The sequence below is a fragment of the Symphalangus syndactylus genome, chromosome 6 (assembly GCF_028878055.3).
Source record: "Symphalangus syndactylus isolate Jambi chromosome 6, NHGRI_mSymSyn1-v2.1_pri, whole genome shotgun sequence".
NCBI classification, from domain to species: domain Eukaryota; kingdom Metazoa; phylum Chordata; class Mammalia; order Primates; family Hylobatidae; genus Symphalangus; species Symphalangus syndactylus.
The window spans coordinates 116,357,903-116,370,991 of record NC_072428.2 but is presented as its reverse complement, the minus strand read 5'-3'; the positions used below and the strand labels follow the sequence as shown (position 1 = coordinate 116,370,991).

The 13,089-nt window shown below is 35.4% G+C and overlaps 1 long non-coding RNA gene across 1 annotated transcript; it reads right to left on the bottom strand.

The window, feature by feature from the left end:
* Positions 1-367: 367 nt before the first annotated feature.
* On the bottom strand, positions 368-8,374 carry LOC134737046 (uncharacterized). Its single transcript, XR_010121599.1, has 3 exons — positions 8,355-8,374; positions 8,095-8,244; positions 368-488 (listed from the first exon to the last, which is right to left on the bottom strand). It is a non-coding gene; the product is annotated as an uncharacterized lncRNA (long non-coding RNA).
* Positions 8,375-13,089: the final 4,715 nt, after the last annotated feature.

Genomic DNA, 13,089 nt, shown 5'->3' with positions numbered 1-13,089 from the left:
ACCATGTAATGAATATATTTTTTTCCTCCATTTATTTATTATTGGTAGAAATTGAGTGATGGACTTTTCCACTGATGCCCCTGTCCATGTTTATTTTCTCATTACTCCAGTCAGCATTGTAATCTGGCAATACAAAACAAGTTACGTTTGGGTTGATATACAGAAGCAATCCTTCTTTCAGATAATTTTCGTCTGTCACCATCATCTCCACTAAGATGCAGAACAGGGAATGACAGAATGATTGGTTTTATCTATATTTTTGGTTTATTTTTCTTTGAATGGCAGTCCCAGAGAGCACAATTTTCAAGGTAAAATAACAAAACTATGATTATTTCAGATGGCAGGGTCTGATGGAGGATTATAAATTCTCGGCTAAAAGCGCCAAATACTTTAGACCAGTAGCTGGAAATTGTATTCTGGAGATTGCTTGGAATCGGAATCTCTGCTTCTCAGAATCTCTTTCTTCGTTTAAGAAAATGAACTGTTTCCTAAAAATGGCAGAAGGCCAAAAAAAAAAAAAAGAAAAAAACATAGCAACAAATAACAAGGTGAAAGCAAATTCAGGTAAAATTGACTGTATGTTTTTCTTCACATTGGTTGCACTTGCCAATAGTACTTTTCAAAGGTATGCTTTGTTGTTTTCTAAAGAGAAAAAGGTTTTATAAAGCCCATTTTAACTTCAGTTTTTCAAATGATACAAATTCAAACACAATTACATACATCTAATAAGCTTAAAATGTATTTATTTTCAATCCCTAACTGCAGGCTCATCACAAATTAAATACTTGATAACAAAGAAGAGCTATATGGTAGATGCAAACAAAGTTGAGGTTCACCTACTTAAATATGATGAACTCCCCAAACAAGATACTTGTTTCTCAGGCTTGGGGGTTGAACTGAGCAGTGACAATAGGGGAATATTTAGGAAAAGATGGAAACGATGTCTCAAATACTTTGATCAACATTCTTCTTTGGCTGTCATCTACAGCAGCACAATAACAATATTTTCAAACCTAAATGAGAATATTGCTGTGCTGAACCATTTCATGTTAAAATGTGACAGTGGGGTTGTCTGACCATTTGCCTTCTAAATGGGTTTTTAGACTAAGAAAAGCCTAGAATGCTGAGGGCAGCTCTGTTTCCATAACCCACAAAATCTGACCTAATGAAGTCAACCACATGTGTCACCTCATTCATTGTTGGTCTATCATAGCAGAAAATACCCAGGGAGATTTGTGTGGCTGATTTAATCCTAAATTATCTGATTTCAGTGAAAATATTCTGGCAATCTTAATGAGCATCAAATTGGAGACTCCACTGATCCCCCATCCCTTTTGCTTAATGCCAAAACGAAACATCATAGGACTACAAGCAATGTTAATACTTACCAATATTTACTCTCAAAATGGAGGGCTTCCCAGTTTCTTAATCACCTCTGAGCTATGGATACAACCAATCCAGATGGTCCAGGTTAAAACAAGTCTTGGACCAAGAGTATCTGAATTAAGGAATTGGATTATTGTGATTTCAATAGATTCTGCTTTGCTTTGCTAGTAAAAGGCAAAACCTTGTATTTCTTTTGGGAACAGTAGTATGATTCATCAAGCCATCAGTGGAGAGATGGATGTTCAAATTCATTATGAATGAATGATGTTTAGTAGGTGGTCTTTAACATATCACTAAGATAGAAAAAAATTAAATAGATGAGCATTTTACAAAGCAATTCTAAATTTGATTGACATCATAGATATGTCTGCTTTGCAGTCTGAGATAAGAGGACCAAGAAATTTTCCCATGAATTGCTATTTTTTTTTTTTTTTTGAGACGGAGTCTTGCTGTCTCCCAGGCTAGAGTGCAGTGGCACGATCTCAGCTCACTGCAAGCTCCTCCTCCTGGGTTTACACCATTCTCCTGCCTCAGCCTCCCGAGTAACTGGGACTACAGGTGCCCGCCATCACGCCTGGCTAATTTTTTGTATATTTAGTAGAGACGGGGTTTCACCGTGTTAGCCAGGATGGTCTTGATCTCCTGACCTGGTGATCCACCCGCCTCGGCCTCCCAAAGTGCTGGGATTACAGGCGTGAGCCACCACGCCCAGCCATGAATTGCTATTTTTAACTAAGCATGTTTGATTACTTATTTCTTATTATATTTGGAGGGTAAGCAATGGAGAGGCAAGGAAAGAAGAATAAAATCTGTGAGTAAAATAGATATGGCAAGAGAATAAGCCAAAGCGAGGAGCATCTTTGAATGATTTTATTCTACCTGAAGAAATTGAAACATTATGGAAAGATCTTCTCTATATTTTTTACCCTATCTCAAAATATGTATGCAGCTCAAAAACAAAGATAGAGGGGTCTCTTGGCAATGGTTTTGATCACTTCAGTGGGTCATTGAAATGCTTGCTTCATAAAAAGTAACAATTTTTAAAGTTGTTCTGAATGTTATATTACACATTAAAGCTACAGTAATTTTAATTAAATAATTAAAAACTTGATATTTCTATTATTTATATATGTTAAAAGAAAACCAAGATGATACTATGGAAACCAAAAATCACATAGTTGCCAAATTTTGCCAGTACAATTAAGTAGCTCTAGAAACAACTTGTTTCTATCAAAAATAAAACAATAGGTAGTTTTCTCTAAAAATAGGCCACTTGAACAGTTATATGTAGCTAATATTGCACATTGAGGGCTTTTAAAATTAATTTCTTTTTTTAGTTTTTAATTTTTGTGGGTACGTAGTAGGTGTATATATTTATGGGGTACATGAGACACTTTGATACAGGCATGCAATGTATAATAATCACATCATGGTAAACGGGCTAAAGCATTTATCCTTTGTCTTAAAAACAATCCAGTCACACTTTTTTAGTTATTTTAAAGTGTATCAAAATAATTCTTCTGTAAATGACATTTATTCTTAAATTCTTTAAGAAAAGCTGTAAGTTTATTTACTATCATCCAGCATAAGATAAATGACAGCATAGAATGTGGCTTGTGACACATTGTCCTAATGTCCTTAAAAACATGTTAAAAGAAGAAATAAGTTGTTGAAGAGCCAAGGACTAAGGAATAAAATTTGATGTTACTATCTGTGTCTGTTAAAATCTGCAGAGACAACCACCCTTCTAAAGGCCTTCTTTCTAAAAACAATACATTATTTCAGTTATTTGTTTATTTTTTGTTGACAAAAATTGCACATATTTATGGTGTAAAACATGCCATTTTGATATAAATAAATATTGTGGAATGGTTAAATCAAGCTATTCAAAATATGCATTACCTCATGTACTTTTTTGTGGTTAGGACATTTAAAACCTCTTCTTTTAGCAATTTTCAAGTATACAATATATAAAAGCTTTCTTTTGTAAGAGGGGTATTTTCCTACTGAATCAAGCCAGTAATGGAATTGAGACTAACTTCTCTGGGCCATCTCTGAAGAGACAAAATTGTGATTATAATTACTGATAATATGTGAGTTGAAGTTTAAATGTTTCAGCTGCAGTAAAACATGAGTTATTTTAACATAAATCAGTCAAGCAAAAATGTTGGATATAAAGCTTACCTCCAAAGATTAAAAAAAAAAAAAGCCTCCCAAAGGCAAAGATTTTTTCTGTTTTATTTACTAATGAATTCTAAGCTACTAGAACCATAAGTATACGGTAGGCACTTTAGCAATTAAATATTTGTTGAATGAGGAAATGAATGAATAAGTAACAAGCAATATTGGAGCATGTGATATGAATAAAATATTCAACAATCCTTCAAACAATTTATATGGATTATCTTCTTTGCTGTACTACTGTATATGGTATTTATATTACCTTCATTTACATGTGAGTAAACTGAGGCACAGAACGATTAAGAAATTCACCTGAGTTCATTATCTCTTAAATAGTCTTGCCAAGTACTCAGTTGCCTGACTTCAAAACCCACTCTCTTAATCACTTCCAATTCCACAAATGCAGGACTTACGCTCTTTCCCTGTACCTAACCCTAACATTTTTACTATAGTGAAATGTAAGTCAAAGTTAACTGTTAAACACACTCTGTAGATATACATCAAAGCTCAGTGATAAATGTGTTTAAGTGCATCTGCCATTAATGATATGATTTTTTTTGCATACATCTGTAGCAATCAGAATTGATAAGATCTAATATCCAATGCGGGCAGGCATGTTAATTTTTTGACATATTTTTACAAACCAGCATTGAAGCTTATATAATTATTATTGGTTGATCTAGTTTCTCAGTTTTCTGTAATGTAAAAAGAATTTGGGTCCTAAAATGTTCATATTTGCAGTACCACAAAAAGAGCTACAATCATCATTCCAGAGCACCCTTGAACATTCTAAGTGTCGAATTACCTTTTTGTCACTTCTGTAAAAGCCTAGGTTATGTTACAAAATGTAACAGTTTTAGAAGGAGAAAATATAATATAGTAACAGGAATGCCAATATTTCACACAGTGGGTCTCAGGAAACCTGATTCATGTTTCGACGACATTCATTCCCTGTTCTAGCGAAGCTCCCATTCCAGCTGCACCTTGATGCCAAGTCAACTGGATGCTGACCAGACTAATCCTCCTCTGGAACTAGAAAGGGTTCAGCATATGATTAAACAGGGCAAATTTTCTAATGATGTTTAGCTGTTTCTCATCTGAGTTAAAAATGTCAAAGATGCTTGGGCACCATTTAAACATTAAGCCATACACAGCCACTACCAATACAGTTGAGATAGGGTGAGTTTCTATTCTCTCAACTGCCCTAGTAGCTTTGGTTTGCAGTTTCTTGGTGCGAATGTGTACTTGGCTCGAGATTCAATACAGCCTTACTTTTCATTTCCATCACTCGCTTTTCCCTCATAACTTTCAATGTGTAGGGAAAGGGATTGTGCTCTTCCATTTCAGTAGTTTTATTATGTTTTACTTGAATCAAGATAATGTTCAAGTTCCAAAAATATTCAGATTAGGGTAGAGTTGTTAGCTTAAAGGAACTCCCCTGAAATTAACCAGAGTTATTTATTTCGAGAAATAAATCGTGAACCATGAGTGAAGCAGAAGTACCTGAAAGAAATCAAGGGTGGTTACCAGTCGAAGGTTAGAATACTACAGTCAGCATTTAAGAAGGAAGGAGGAGAACGGTTTGGCATTGAATATTAAAGTTCGCATAGTGAGGCAGGCAGAAAGGACTTGGGGACCTTGAGCACCCAGAGATGTCAGCCATTTCACTTCTCTGCCAGAACTTGATGAGAAGGAAAATCGGCCACACTGCTGAATCATGCTTTCATTTTCATTTTTTACTTTTGTGTTTTTTGAAATGATAGCTGCCCTGGTAAAGACTTCTAATTGTTGCTGAATATTCATTATCCTCCTCTTATATGGTAACAGGCACTTCAGTTTTTAGCTGGATATATTCCTACCTGTAACAAAGACCCTATTTCATTTTTCCCATGCAAATGGTGTGACCATGAACCTTCTCTTCTCTCTTTTACCTTCCTGCTGTTTAAAACACAAACACCCAGCTGATTGCTGGCAAATAAGCAAAACCAATTCAATGGAAGAAAGAGATTCTTTTTAACAAATAGTGCTGAAACAATTGGCATCAACTTCCAAAAAAAGTGAACTTTGACCTGAAGCCCATGCTTTACACAAAATTAACTTAAAATAGATATAAAATGTAAAACTATAAAGCTTTTTAAACAACATATGGGAGAAAATCTTCATGACCTAGGGTTAGCAAAAAATTCTTAGACATGGCATCAAGTCATGATCCACAAGAGAAAAAAAAATATTAAACTTCATCAAAATTAAATACTTTTGCTCTGGGAAAGACTATACTAAAAAATGAAAACACAAGCCACCGATTTAGAGAAAACATTCGCAAATCACATATCAGGCATAATACTCATATCCACAATATTTCAAGAACTCTCTACACCCAACAGCAGGAAAACAAGTAATACAATTAAAAAATGAGCAAAGTGTTTCACAGATATATTATCAAAGACAATATTCGAGGGACAGATAAACATAGTAAAAGGTGTTCAATTAGCCCTTAAGAAATGCAAATGAAAGTGACTATGAGACACTATACATATCTATTAATATGGTTAAACAATTTTAAATATATGTCAATTGCTGACAAGGTTGTGAAGAAACTGGATCTCTCTTACACTGCTTGTGGAAACATAAATGATACGGCCAATCAATAAATTGGTCTGGAAGTTCATTGCAAAATTAAACATATACTTACCATAGGACCCAGCACTTGCACTTTTGGTTATTTATCCTAGAGAAATGAAACGTGTGTGTGTGTGTGTGTGTGTGTGTATGTACATGAATATTCGTAGAAGTTTTATTTACAATAGCTAAAAACTGGAAATGATCCAAATATCCTGTGAGATGGTTAAACAAACTGTGGTACATCCAGACAATGGAATACTATTCAGCAATGAAAAGGAATGAACTATTGATACATGCAGTGATTTCATTCAATCTTCAGGATATTATGCTTAGGGGAAAAAAAAATGCAGTCTCAAAAGATTACATACTGTATGGTTTCATTAATATAAAATTCTTGAAATGGCAAAATTATAGAGATGGGCAACATCTTAGTGGTTGCCAGGGGTTAGAAAAGAGAATGTAGGGTGATTATACAGGGTTAGCATGAGGTAAGCATTTTGTAGTAATGGAACAATTCTGTATCTTCATTATAATGATCATTATACATCGAAATCCATTTTTGTAATAATTGTTATATAATTATTTACAGAACCATACAAAAGTAAATGTATGCAAAAAATAAAGAAAACAGAATACTGTTTGTAGTCTGCATAATTGTACTGTTCTAATTAATTTCCTGGATTTCATAGTGCTTTTTATTTAAATAAGATGTCATTGTTGAGCGGAGTTGGATGATAGTTACATAAGACCTGTCTATACTATTTTTGCAACTTTCTGTGGGTCTGAGTCTATAATTATTTCAAAACAAAAAAGTTTAAATAAAACATTGTTGGTTAATGAAGTTATGAAAAGGGGCTAGAAAGAGTTAAATGAACAATTAAATTTCATGAGTAAACAAATATTTATAATATTATGTCTTCGATTGTATGCAGAAAATATTGTTAATAAAACAGAAATTTATTTCAAAGGCAAAACAAAAACAAACACAAAAATAAACAAAAAAGCACCATCCAGATATAATGGTTAGAGCTGCTTGCCTGGACTAGAAGGTGAAATTTATCTTTAAATAATAGCAGATTGATAAGAGAGAAATCATTGTGGGGCTACTCTTCAAGCCCTGGAGAGCTTATGTTTACAAATGGTTTTATTTATATACATCTTATTTATGCCACTTTTATTTTATATTTTTATGTCTCACAAACAAACCTGATGTATCTACTCATATTATAACAAGTATATAACTATATTTGTTAATATATAAGAACAAACTAATGAAATATAGTTGCATTTGATATAATAGTATACAAATATGTATATATAATATTAACACATAATCAAATATAATTAGTATTTATTGTCCAGGCTACGTTGACTCAAATAACCAAAAGTAGAATCCAAATTTACCACTTTGCTTATTTGTTTACTGGGATTCCACATGATGTGCTTTGCATCTACTCATGATGTCAGCAGCTTTATCTCATATGAGCATGTGAAAATAACACTGTTGAAACTTTTATGGCTTTGAAGACCACACTGAATGTAATCACTATGTTTTCTTCCCACTTTCTTTAGCATGAGAGTGCAATATGAGATGACACTATCTAATTTCAAGAGATCATGAATTCTGACCCGTAACATGAAAACCCAACTCCTCTTGAGGCTGAGTAACTATCTGGCTCTAGACTAAGACAATGTTTTTGATAGCTAAGTGATTTATATTTGATATTGTACCCAGATCCCAGGGCATCCTCTTTCATACATTTAAGTTTACATATTTAATATGTTATGACTTGATGATTGGCACCCCACTTTTATTTTATTGGAGTAAAATTTAGACAACCGATGTCATTCAAAAGAATATAATAACAATAGGATGTTACATGGGATGAGTTTCTTGGTGCTCACCTTTCAGTACAAACTGTCTGGCCTCACTGGGTGCTGCTGGCCCCTGGAAAGCTGCCCAGTAGCATCCTCCCTCATTGGTATTCTCAGGATTGTCTTCATTCATGGTCAATGTCCCTGTTCTTCTATTCTGATTGTTTTACACTGAGTATCCTTCAAATTAGAATTAGATATGACCCTGTATTAGTCCATTTTCACACTGCCAATAAAGACATACCTGAGACTGGGCAATTTACAAAAGAAAGAGGTTTACTTGGACTTACAGTTCCATGTTGCTGGAGAGGCCTCACAATCATGACAGAAGGCAAGGAGGAGCAAGTCACATCTTACATGGATGGCAGCAGGCAAAAAGAGAGAGCTGGTGCAGAGAAACTCCTGTTTTTAACACCATCAGATCTCGTGAGACCTAGTCACTCTCACGAGAACAGCATGGGAAAGACCTGCCCCCATGATTCAGTCATCACCCACTGGGTCCCTCCCACAACCTGTGGGAATTATGGGAGCTTCAAGATCAGATTTGGGTGGTGACACAGAGCCAAACAATATCAGACTCCCAAATTAAGGTTTATACATTATTTTCTTAAATAACTTTTAAGTGTATGTCACATAGTTCAGAGTACAGGACATTATACTTCACTCCTGTTTTTAGCTTAATTCTCAGTGTATTTTTTGACCTAATAGAGAATTTTCACTGGAAATCCTAAAAATCACAGAAGATGTAAGCCATTCCAATTCATGGATTAAGATGATATCTTCACAGACATCAATGATAATCCGACAGGACAGTTTGATCATCTCAATTAAATATTGGTTTCTTTACCTGCTGTAACAGAATACAGCTTCCTTGCAGTCATGTCTCCCTCTATTTTAACCTATTTTATTTATGACCACATAGCAGAAGATCATAGTAATTTCTAGAAAGATCAAAGAGAAATAATTTAATTTTTTCCATTTACTAGTTAGCACCTTTAATGATACCATGTCAGTATTCTCTAATTAATGCTGAAAAATTTTAATACTTAGGCCAGTAAGTAGTAAGTATTATAACTAGACAGTAAGACTTACTTGGGAAATTATGACCCCCTTCCAGCAGATATGTTCTTGTTCTTTTTATGTTTATTTTCTGAGTACAGAAAATAAGCCCAACAGTGCCATCACTCACACTCATTGAACTTTTTTTGAGTGAATAAATAAATGTGTGCATGAAGAAAATGAATGGTGGAGGCTGATGCTTGCTCTCTGTCACCAAACTAGCTATAATCCCAGCATGTATGGTACAAAATAATAAACTATTATTGTGGCACTGGGTTTGGGCAGGATTGGATAAATATTTTCAAGGGAAAATTGGGTTTCAGGAGATGAAAAGACTAGCCATAGAGAGAAAAATTATAAGTCTACAGATTGCTAGAAGAGAAAAGCTTGAGTTGGGCTGTGTTTAAACATAAACTAAAGGAGAGAATCAAAACAAATATATAGATATTTGGAAGTATATATTTGTATTGAGTAAATAAACATAGAAAACTGTTCATTGTGAAAATAAATTGTTCTTTGTACCATTTTCTTGTTGTTGTTAATATCTTAGTCTCTCCATTTTCCCAGTCTGATTCATAGGAAATTTCTAATCATCATGATATGGAAAGCAAGTGCTCTATACATACTGTCCCGTGATCTTCGCCTCTGACCTGTTCAGGGCTCTCACAATTCATGAATATTTTATCCAGGAGTATTGAGAGCTTGGCCATCATACTCTCTGCTAATTGTAAAAAGAACTTCCAACCAAACATTATTTTCAAATTTAAGGTTAGGACCCAATTAAATCCTGCCTTTTGCCACTGAATAATCCACACTTCATTCACCTTCACGTAAATGGTAAATTTTAATATTGTGTGATTATGATGCTATTTCCAGGGAATAAGACAAAATATTTGGCTCTTTTCCAAAAGTATCTAAGGTTTTACAAGAATTGCATTTGTCTGTCTTATACAAAAAGTTGTGGATGATTTCTCTTTTACGTTTTGAGGGGAAAGAAGATTAAATATATATTCAATGTCTTATGTATATAGAGCTTTTTTGGTTCTTTCTTAAAAATAATTAAGATGTTTAGCACAATTCCTATATGGTGCTTTAAAGGTGAGAGTCAGTTAGATAGTCGGTGATCTGACTAATCGCTCCATATATTCCAGCAATATTCAACTAAAGCCAGTTTATCCTGTGTTTTCCAAGTTTCAGACATGTAAGTCTAAGAACACTGTCAAAATGCCCATAAACTCGGACATAGTAATAAACTTCACATGTCAATTGGTTTAGAAATTCTTTGCTGATTTTATTCACATAACCATTAATTTTAGTAATAACTAAATAATAACTAGCTAGTAAATCATACCAATGTGTTAAGAGTACTTTAGTGGGAGAGGATTCAAGTAGTTTTGTTGGTATAGAGGAAAAACAGCAGCTTTAGAGTTGCCAATTGTTGCATATTCTTTAGAATACAACATTTTTAGCTTACTTTTGAGAGGAAGTTGTACCTTATCTTTGAGGAAGTGGGGAATGGCATTCATAGATTTTTAAAAATTTTTCTAATGTAAAGGCCAATATCCCCAGTCTGAAAGGGAATAATTAGAGGCAATGAGAAGAAAAATACTGGCGAATAATAATGAAAATTTTATTTTCTTTCAGATGAATTTGAATTTTGAGATGTTTTACTTTTAGAGAAATGAAGACAACAAAGTTGCATAAAGCAACAGAAGAAAGCTTTTGTTTCTTCTCTAGGAACCTCATAAGGGGTGAGAGTCTTGACTTCTGTCAGGGGAGTCTGAGGCGGTCGGTCACTCCTATGTGGTGGATGAACTGGCCTCTTGAAATGACAGTAGCCTGGGGGTTGGGAGCACCTTCATTCAGTAGAAGAATCTGGAGGTATGACTAGGAGTATACATTTTTTTTTTTCTCAGTTTAGTTAACTTTTTTTTTAACCTTTCTATTGTCCCCAAGATTTTGATGAATTTTTGTTAAAATTGATAGCCAGGTCTGAGAATTTCTTTGCACAACTGGGAGAAGAGTTTGTGTTCTCCTTTAGTATGAAATAGTGTAGGAGACCAGGATTATTTAAACTAACTTGACCATAGAACAGAGGAGAACCAGAGAAGAAGGAAGAAGAGACTAAGTGACCATTAGGCTGCATAAAACACAAATGCATTTGGTGGAGTTTTTCTAAAATCGTAAGTGGCAAAGGCTTGGCTTCCTCTGACCAAACATGCTAGGCAATTTAGGTATTATACGAATAATCCTTTAAGCCTGGAGAAGTTGCAGATGAGTTATAGAGAAATATCTGGTTAAACAGACAAATAACAAATTGAGCTGAACAGTTTCTAGTAAAGGCCATTAAATAAGGAAAGAGTGAGCATATAGTTAGTTGATGCTTAATGAACATCATTATTTATTCAGCTACATTTTTTGAAAAATAATCATGTTGAGTTTTGGTATACTGATTTATGTAAAAAATACGTTTAATCACAAATGGTATTATTTTTGAGACACAGGTACATGGAGCACAATCAGTATGCATTCTAAGATTAATTGATTCAAAGATTCAGTTTGAAGATGATGAGACTAAAGAATACGCCACAGGGCTTAAGGCTTTAAGACACTAAGACTGTGCTGATAAAAACAAAGCTAAGTGATTAATCAATCTAATAAATTAGATTAATGCAGGCAGTCAACCTGGATAACATGAGGGAAATATTCTTGTTTTCTTCAACAGCAAGTATTTTTGTCTATAATTGTTCTTAATCATTCAAACAATTGAATTAGCTTTTTTACTCTGCTTGCATGAGTGACTTTTCTTGACATAGTTTGTTTTCTGTGAGTTAAATACTTCATTTTTGAAGGTTTTCTATCATATGCCCTGCCTTTGTTGGTGATCATACAAAAGTTGTCCTTGTGATGTGATTTTCCCCATAAAATATGTATCATTTCAATTATCTGATTTTTCCCCTTTCTTCATTTTATTAGTATAAATTCAGTGACAGCCACCCATATTGTGACCTTGATTTTCCTGTTTAAATCTTACTTTATCTCTTCCATAAAATTTTCATTTACTTTGTCTGTACATTTATCTTAATTGGCCTTTAGTTCTTTCAATTAAGTGTATCTCTATCAATGTTTGCTATGACCAGGACAAGTGGTGGGTAACAGTGCTATTGTGTCCGGAATTGGTGGGTTCTTGGTCTCACTGACTTCAAGAATGAAGCCGAGGACCCTCACGGTGAGTGTTACAGCTCTTAAGGTGGTGCGTCTGGAGTTTGTTCCTTCTGATGTTCAGATGTGTTCAGAGTTTCTTTCTTCTGGTGGGTTCGTGATCTCGCTGGCTCAGGAGTGAAGCTGCAGACCTTCGCGGTGAGTGTTATAGCTCTTAAGGCATCGCGTCTGGAGTTGTTTGTTCCTGCCGGTGGGCTCGTGGTCTCGCCGGCTTCAGGAGTGAGGCTGCAGACCTTCGCGGTGAGTGTTACAGCTCATAAAAGCAGTGTGGACCCAAAGAGTGAGGAATAGTAAGATTTCTTGCAAAGAGCGAAAGAACAAAGCTTCCACAGTGAGGAAGGGAACCTGAGCGAGTTGGCACTGCTGGTTCTGGCAGCCTGCTTTTATTCTCTTATCTGGCCCCACCCACGTCCTGCTGATTGGTAGAGCCGAGTGGTCTGTTTTGACAGGGCACTGATTGCTGCGTTTACAATCCCTGAGCTAGTTATAAAGGTTCTCCACATTTCCACCAGACTCAGGAGCCCAGCTGGCTTCACCCAGTGAATCCTGCACCGGGCTGCAGGTGGAGCTGCCTGCTAGTCCCGCGCCGTGCGCTTGCACTTCTCAGCCCTTAGGTGGTTGATGGGACTGGGCGCCGTGGAGCAGGGGGCGGCGCTCGTCAGGGAGGCTCAGGCCGCACAGGAGCCGGTGGAGAGGGTGGGAGGCTCAGGCATGGCGGGTTGCAGGTCCCGAGCCCTGCCCCGC